The sequence below is a fragment of the Tenrec ecaudatus genome, chromosome 7 (assembly GCF_050624435.1).
Source record: "Tenrec ecaudatus isolate mTenEca1 chromosome 7, mTenEca1.hap1, whole genome shotgun sequence".
Classification (NCBI taxonomy): domain Eukaryota; kingdom Metazoa; phylum Chordata; class Mammalia; order Afrosoricida; family Tenrecidae; genus Tenrec; species Tenrec ecaudatus.
Window position 1 is genome coordinate 75,857,586 of NC_134536.1, and position 8,497 is coordinate 75,866,082.

Genomic DNA, 8,497 nt, shown 5'->3' on the forward strand with positions numbered 1-8,497 from the left:
AAAAGACAGACTGGAGAAAAAGATTAAAACCAAAATACTTTTAGTGACAATGGGATCAATCTTAATGCTGTGGGTAGAGTTGTGCTTTCAGCACCTTCATTTGCTAATGTAACGGAACACAAAATTGAAAGAAATAGCTTCAAACAGCCATTCATCATCAGGACATGAAAGGTACAAAGTATGAACCACGGAAAATTAGAATTGGACAAAGATGGCGTGGTTGTGCCCTATACAGTATGTGCCTTTTGTTGACTACCTTTACGCATATAAGTGTTCCCCAGGTCTATTCACATCATGAGGTGCTTCATGGTTTCACCATTGCTTTTTAGTGTTGCATAACATGCCACTTCATGCACGTTCCATATTTCTTTACTGAAGGGAGCAGACATGGGAGATAACCAAGCTCAGGAGAGCAAAGGGAGATGAAGCAATGGATGAGAGAGTTGACAGGTGTTGACTTGGGTGAAAGGGAGACTCCACAAAAGGGAGAAGAGAATTCGGGGAAGGAAGGGGTAGGAAACAGGGGTGGGTGTAGTTGATGTTCTACAATGTAAACCCTGGGCCTAATTAACAATATAAAAATAAATACATGAATCATAATAAGCCAATACTATTTTTTAATTAAATAAAATGCTTGACGACCAATATTATAGGCTTTCAGTAATGGGCTAGCATTAGCCATTTTGAATTGGACAATTGTCTGGTCTACTATAGCAGGAATGACAAATTGAAGAGGAATGGAGTCACATTAATCATCCAAAAGACCATTTCAAGACCTACACTGAAGGACAACACTGTCAGTGACAGGATAAAATCCATGAACTTAAAAGGAAGAACAGCTGGTATGGCTATTACTCATCCTTAGGCACAAACTACTAATGCCGAGGACAATTAAATCAACAACTTTTACCTACGGTTCTTCCCAAGATGGAAGTTGATCAAACACACCATCAAGATGCATTGATAGTTATTAGTGAGATGCAAAAATTGGAAACAATAAGGAAAGCTAACTGACAGTTTTGGCTTTGGTGATAGAAATGATAACTATGTATGGTTTAAAATCAGGGTTATATCCTTTTATAATACTATTCAAACTTTATGATCTGCAAGTAATCTACATAGACGGTACAAGGAGCGGGGAGAAGGTAGCATCAGGATCGGAGGAAGACTCCTAACATCCTGAGGTTTCGGATCCCTCAACTTTACTTGCTGAGAGTGAACAGGACTTGAAGCACTTAATGATGCAGATTAACGACTACACAGCCTTAGTCCTGGTCTTTAGAAACCCACTTCCCACACTGGACCAAGAAGCGACATCGTGATAAAGGAAGAAAAGATTGAAGTTTCCAAGGATTTATTTTACTTGGGTCCATAAACAACACCCAGTGGGCAAATCTGCTGCAAAAGTTCACTCTGAACTGTTAAAAAGTGGAGGAAACCTCTAACGTAGCTGAAGTGGTGATTGTATAATTCCCCATGAGATGATTAAATGATTGTACTATTCAATTGTATGATATGTAAATGCTGTACCAACAACACTGTTGGGGAAAGTAAATAAATAATACAACAGAAATAGTTAAAAAGCAAGGATGTGACTTTGAGATTGAAGGTGGGCCTGACCCAAGCCATGGTGTTTCAATCACCGCCTATGCATCTGAAAGCTCAATTGAAGAACTGATGTATCTGGATTATGATGTTGGCAAAGCACATGGACTGCATGAGTACCATGGACTGCCAGAAGATTGGTCTTAAATGAGGGCCCACCAGGTTACTCCTTAAAGGATGAAAAGACTTCAACCGAGTTAGTTTGAACATCTTATCAGGAAGGAGCAGTCCATGGAGCAGGACATCATTCTTAGTAACACAGCGTCAGGAAAAAGAGGAAGACCCACCACACGATGGCTTAACAAAGTGATTACAACAATTGGCGCAAACACAGTCATGATTGGGAGGATGGCATTGATTCTCATTGTCTCAAACTGAAGGTCAGACATAGAGACTTGTTCTCTGATTCTCCATGGTGTCTTCTGCCGTATTGTGAGGCTGATTTTACAATTTCAAAGCGTGCTGTTTACAATTCGGTGGTCTACATTTTATTTTTGGAGTAGTTGGTATATGGCTACAGTGATAGGTTTGTTGTGCCAACTAGGTCAGTAGGAACACGTGAGCCGAGTTTAATCAGGTTGCAGCTTGATTAGAAAACAACTCAAATAAATAAAGACAGCTGCTTCCATCCCATCTCGCTCTTGCTCCCTGGTGATCAGACCAGCTGCTTCGGCTACTTCTCTGCCTCAACCTGTCTGCTATACCACCTGTGGGCCAAGCCAAATCATGGATCAGGTCACTAGAGTTTAAGGCTCTTTCAAGACTTACCTCGTCATGCTGCTGGTGTGTACGTTGCTTGAGCTTGAGGCTGGTGGACCCTGTCCACGTGCTGGAACTCCAGATCTGAGCTTGAGGCTGGTGGATCCTGTCCACGTGCTGGCACTCCAGATCCCATCAGGCCCTGCTTTGCTAAGCTCCCAGCTTCTGAATGTTGCTGATCCACCCTGCAGTCTGCTGCTTGTGGGCAGACTCTGCCTGCCTTGCCGGAGAGAAGGCTCCGCTGTCTGCTTACTTATCTTGGACCTTATGTTGCAGCCAATGTGAGTTGAAGGACTTCCAGTATATTAACTGTCCATGAAAGTGAGTTGAACTGGGACCTCTGTACTGCCGTGTGGACTAATTCGCTGTTACATTCCTTCTTGCTGTATAAACCTATCTATCTAATCATAAGTGTCCTGGTTTTTTTCCCTAGAGAACCCTCCCTAACACAACTATCTACTTTTTTGTGGGTGCTGGGTTGGTTCTGACTGGCAGTGCCCGTATGCATAACAGTATGAAACACTGCCTAGGTCCCCAGGAGCTGGAGTCAACTCAACAGAAACTAACGATAGCATCTGTATTCATCTAAAATTGTAAAGATGCTGATCATGCTCTGATGAGACCTAACTTCGCTGGGCATTGGTGGACATAAGAAACATTTTTTTTAACGGAGCGCATAGTAGAGTTCCTGGCTGGTGGGGTCATTTTGGCTGTCCTTTTTCCTCCCCAGGAAGGATTCTGTCCCCCTACCTTTCAGCCTGGTGGTGTGGTGGCCTAGATTCGGGCTGCTACTGCAAGGTGGGTGGTTTGAAACCGCAAGCCGCTCCACAGGAGACAAAGCTGAGGCGTTCTGCTCCTGTAACGAGTTTCAGTGCTATAATCTGACAGGGTCCTCGAGGGTCCTAGGAGGGGTCTCAACTCCATGGCAGTGCGTTTGGCGTCCACCGTTCACTGGTGTATAGAATCTACGACCTATTCAGGCATGAGCTGCTAAACAGAGGAAGCCACTCCGTGACCTGGATCGGTCCAGTGGCTTTGACAATGCGCTCTAAGATAACAGTTGTGAGGATCGTGCTGGGCCAGGCAGTGTTTCCTCTGGTTGTACGTGGGTTCCCTATGAGCTATAGTCAACTCATCAGCACCCAACAACCCCCACTGTTCTATAGAGCATTGGTTCCCAACCTTCCTCGTGTCGTGACCCTTTCACACAGTTCCTCATGTGGTGGTAACCCCCAACCATAACATTACTTTCACTGCTACTTCATAACTGTCATTTTGCTACTGTTAGGAATCGTACCATAAATATCTGATATGTAGGATGTATTTTTATTGTTACAAATTGAATCAAACATAATTAAAGCATAGTAATTGATCACAAAACAATATGTAAGTATATATGGTGAAGTATTAGTGTTTTCCAATGGTCTTAGGTGACCCCTATGAAAGGGGTCGTGGCCCACAAATTGAGAACCGCTGCCCTAAGGGCACCCTAATGACAAACAGATTAAAGTACTAGGTTACCAATTCGAAGTTTGGTGGTTCCCCATGAGCCACTCTGCAGGGGAAAGGTGTGTCAGTCTGCTTCCGTAAAAACGTGTGGTTTGGAAACCCTAGGGAGTATCCTACACTGTCCTGCAGGGCCGCTGTCAGCCATAATTGATTCAACAATTGGATTTGGGTTTAACCTTTCTATTGAATGATGGGACGCGGGGGAATTAAGATCAAATTAGTGTTGCCTTCAAAAGATGTTAGGGGTCCCCTTCAGAAATGTTAGCATGTGGTTGGTCCAGCACTGGATATTTCTTATTATTATTTATTGGGGGGGGGGTGTCAAGCATCTGCTTTCCTTGGAGCACATAGAAGATTTCATCAATATGGTATTTAGTTTGTACCTTGCTTCATAATCAGTGCTTTTAAAAAGTCTCACTAAAATGTGGCCTATTTTACACAGCACTTGGTTTGTTGGTTTTTTAAAAGACACTTACATACTTTATTTTCCACCCTCTAGAACTTAAAGTAATTCAATATTTTCTCCAGTCTGAGAAAAATCTCACCTGTCAGATTTCTACTGTTTCATAATATTTTGCCAGGCTTGGAGTTATTACAATTATTTGATTGCTGTGAATGCAGCAGGAAGTAAGGAAACTGCTTATTTCAGTTTACACTATAGGCTGCAAGTGTCAGATTGCTGAGTAAGAGTGTCTAAATAGCTGTATGAAGCCTTTAAATCAGTCTGTTTGGCAGTTTTAGAGTTTCATCTATTATTAACTGTGTTTCCCTTCAGAGTCGTTCATTGGTATGTTTTTGTTTTGTTTTGCCTTTTTGGTGCCAACTCAATGGCATCATCTCCTTTAACCTACAGTTCCATCAAAAGGAACGGGCTGAGCAGCCTTAGTTAAATCAACTCAGAGAGCTTGTTCCTTTTCATCCCTTTCCCACGGAGAATACAGTGTCTATTGATTTCAAACGAACCCTTTGATTCAGATCAGCTCCGCAGGGTAGAGAGCAAGCGAGGAAATGAGTGGTCGTTAAGAGTGTGAAGCTATTTTATAGAAAGCATCTGAGGCAAATCCCATCTACTTGCTCTCTTCGCGTCAAGTCCACTCCTTAGTGCACCTGTTATCACTCAGCGGCTATGTGACCTTCCACATGTCCCACCTGCGAAAATACCACTAAACCAGCGGCTCGCAAGCTCAACACTAATGATATCTGGGTTGGATCATTTTTGGGGTGTGGGAGAGGTTTTGTAAATTACTCAGTAACATCCTGACGTCTAGCCACAAGATCCTAGTAGTTTCCATAGTGTGACAACCAGAAATGTCTGCAGGCATGACCAAATGTCCAACGGGCAGAACTGCGCCGTGTGGAAACCACTGGGATAGACCAGCGGTTCACAAAGAAGCGTGGTCCTCGAATCAGCAGAACTACCTAGGAATTTATTGGACGTTAAATTGCAAGGCCTGCTTCAGACCAATTGAATCTGAATTCTGAAGCTGGGCTCAGCAATTAGTCTCTGTCCAAACCCTCTAAAGAGTTTGATACATGTTCTAGTTCAGAGGTTCTCAGCCTGTGGTATGCTACCCCTGTGGGGTTCGAATGACCCTTTCACAGTGGTCACCTAACCGTCAGAAAACACATATTTCCGATGGTCTTAGGAACTGAAACACCCCTTCTCTCTCCTTCTCCAGGCGGGTTTCTTATGTCCACCAATGCCCAGGCATGCCCACACATGAGTACCCGGTGTGAAGACTGTTCCCCATGATACACGATGCTTCAAGACAAAATTTCATTTATTTGTCATTAGAAATAAATATTTCACAATATATAATGACATATGTTTTGTGATTAATAACTAGACTTGAATTATGTTCAATTTCTAGCAATGAAAATACATCCTGCATATCAGATATTTACATTACAAATCAGAACAATAGCAAAATTACAGTTATGAAGTAGCAGCGAAAATAGTTTTATGTGTCTCCAGCCTCCTGCCGGGTCTCTGCCCCACCTTGCCTCGGCCCATGCTGTGTGCAGACCTGGCTGGTAAGATCATGGTCATCCAGGAGCGGAGAGATGCAGAGTGAAGCCAACAAGGCGAAAATCAGCACACTGAGGTCAACACAGAGGGGACCCTCAAAAAGTTCAGAGACGGCTTTGAGAAAGTACACACGAAGTTATGCAGCTGATCAACTCTCTGCGTCACCCCATGAACGCCTCTCCCTCAGTAGGAAACGGCCCCTCTCCCCCGGCTCCCCCCGCAGCCATAGTTGCCATCCCTCTGTTCACGGCGTTTATCATAAGCATCACCACCAATGGCTTCTATCTCTGGGTGCTACATTTCAAAAGGAAAAGGACAGTCAACGTGCTCTTATTCTTTCAGCTCATTTTTTCCTATTTTATTTCCACGTTGATTCTCCCATTTCATGGCCACCAGCTACCTTCAGGACAACCACTGGAACTGCAGGACGGCCCTGTGCAAGATCTTCGATTGTACATCGTCTCTGGGAATGTACACCTCTGTCTTCTTCCTCTCCGCCATCAGCCCGGACGTTACCTTCTCACTCTGCACCCGGTGTGGTCGCATGAGCACCGCGCTCCCCGTTGGGCGTCCAGCGTCATCCTGGGAGTCTGCACCTTTGCGGCGCTCCTCGGCACTCCCTTTTTGCTTTTCAGAGAGACACATGGTAACCGTAGCGGAACCCTGATCTGTCCAAAGAACGACGCTGTGTCTCCTAACCGAGAGAGCGAAGAGATACGGACACTGAGGAAACGGGTTCATGTGGTCTGTTTCACCAGCCGCTCCTCGGTGGGCTTCCTTCTGCCGTTCTTCATCATCACCGTTTGGTATGGGAGAGTAGCCCACGAGATCAAAGAGAAGGGCCTGGTGAAGCCCAGCAAACCCTTCAAAGTCACTGCCATCGTCTCTTCGTGTGTGCTGGCTGCCCTACAGATCCTCCGGGGCTTAATTCTCACTCAGGACCGCTCCATATGCTTTCAGTTTGCTCTGATGCTTAGTGATAACCACTTCGTTCAATGCTGTCTTTTCCCCCACACGCTACCTCTTTATCAGGGAGAACTTCCAAAAGGTTTACAAGAAGCCCATTCTTGCCCTGTTTGAGTCATCATTCAGTGAGGATTCGTTTCCAGAAAGGACACAAAACTTAAATTCGGGAGCTATGTTTTAAACTGTGGATCCTTTGGCAAATATGGATGCTGTATTAATTCTTCCATGAGAGCAATCTATCTATCTATCTATCTAACCCCATACATGAGAGTGATGGCTAAGCTGTACTTTAGTTAGATCTATGAGTATTAAAGAGGGCTCTAAGAAAGCTAAATAAATAAATAAACAAACAAACAAATAAGTGATGCTGTAAATATAATTCTTCACCTTTGAATTATAAAGCTATACTACCAGCTCCTCAGCCCTCTTTTTAATTCATACCAGATCCAAGTGAGAAGGAAATCTCATTCTTACAGCTCCTTTATATTTAGGGGATAGCAATTCTTTTGTTTTTGTTTGTTTGTTTTTCCTGTCTAGTGAAAAAATTTTTGGATCATTTTACTGGGGGCTCATGCAGCTCTTGTCCACGCATACATCAATTGGGTGGGGCACATTTGTACATTCATTGCCCTCATCATTCTCAGAACATTTTCTCTCCACTTGGGATAGCAATTCTAAACAAGCCTTATTGCACCAAGGGCCACACATTTCGACCTTGTTATATGTCCGTCTAATATAACAATAAATGTCTTGAAAATAAAATTTTTAAAAAAGGATGGTCGAGAACCACTGCCTTAGGATAAGACGGGGAAGTGCTTTGACTGTGGCATTCACACGTGGTGCTTTTGATTGCATAACAACAGTTGCGGGAATGCTGCCGAGCTGGACATGCGTAGTTTTGTTCTGTTGTACGCAGAGTAGCAGGGAATTGGAATCTTGAATCCAACAGAACAGCACTGAACACTTTTCATTTACGCAGCCATGACGTTTGGGTGAGTGGATGAGGGCCAAGGCACTTAGTAATGCTTTATCTCGTCTCAACTTGAGCATAAAGCACTAGATCTGGCTCACACCGCTACCACAATAAATATTTGAAGAATTTGTCTCACAGCTCCCGTTAGGCAGGGCTCTCTAGAGAAACAAAGCCAGGGCTTTTTTACTGTAGGAGGAAAGATGGGCCACCTCAGCAGTCCCTGAGACTGAACCAATACTATCCCCACAATGACTTTAGCAAACCTGGTTCCCCTTGCTTCTGCAACATCATGAGGACATTTATGATTATAGAAGTTTATACAGCATGTAGGAATATAATAGCTAATTACTGCATATGCTCGAGTATAAGCTGGGTTTTTCAGCACATTTTTAATGCAGATTTTGTGGTAAAATTAGGTGCCTCAGCTGATATTCAGGTCAGCTTGTACTCAAGTATATATGGGTAGTCCACACAGCAGAACAGAAGGCTCAGTTAAACTCACTTCTGTGGAACAGTTAATATACTGGAAGTCTTTCAACTCAGGAGGACTGCCCAGTCCAAGGTCAAGGAAGCAGACAGCTATGTCTTCCCTGGGGCAATACAGGCACAGTCTGACCACAAGCAGAAAACAACAGGGCAGGCCACCAATAATCAGC

The 8,497-nt window shown here is 43.8% G+C and overlaps 1 non-coding gene and 1 pseudogene across 1 annotated transcript; one reads left to right on the forward strand and one right to left on the reverse strand.

The window, feature by feature from the left end:
• The first annotated feature begins 6,040 nt into the window (after positions 1-6,040).
• On the forward strand, positions 6,041-7,049 carry LOC142452399 (putative G-protein coupled receptor 33; annotated as a pseudogene).
• Positions 7,050-8,025: 976 nt separating this feature from the next.
• Positions 8,026-8,162, reverse strand: LOC142454005 (small nucleolar RNA SNORA66). The gene has a single exon (XR_012785544.1). It is a non-coding gene; the product is annotated as a small nucleolar RNA SNORA66 (small nucleolar RNA).
• Positions 8,163-8,497: the final 335 nt, after the last annotated feature.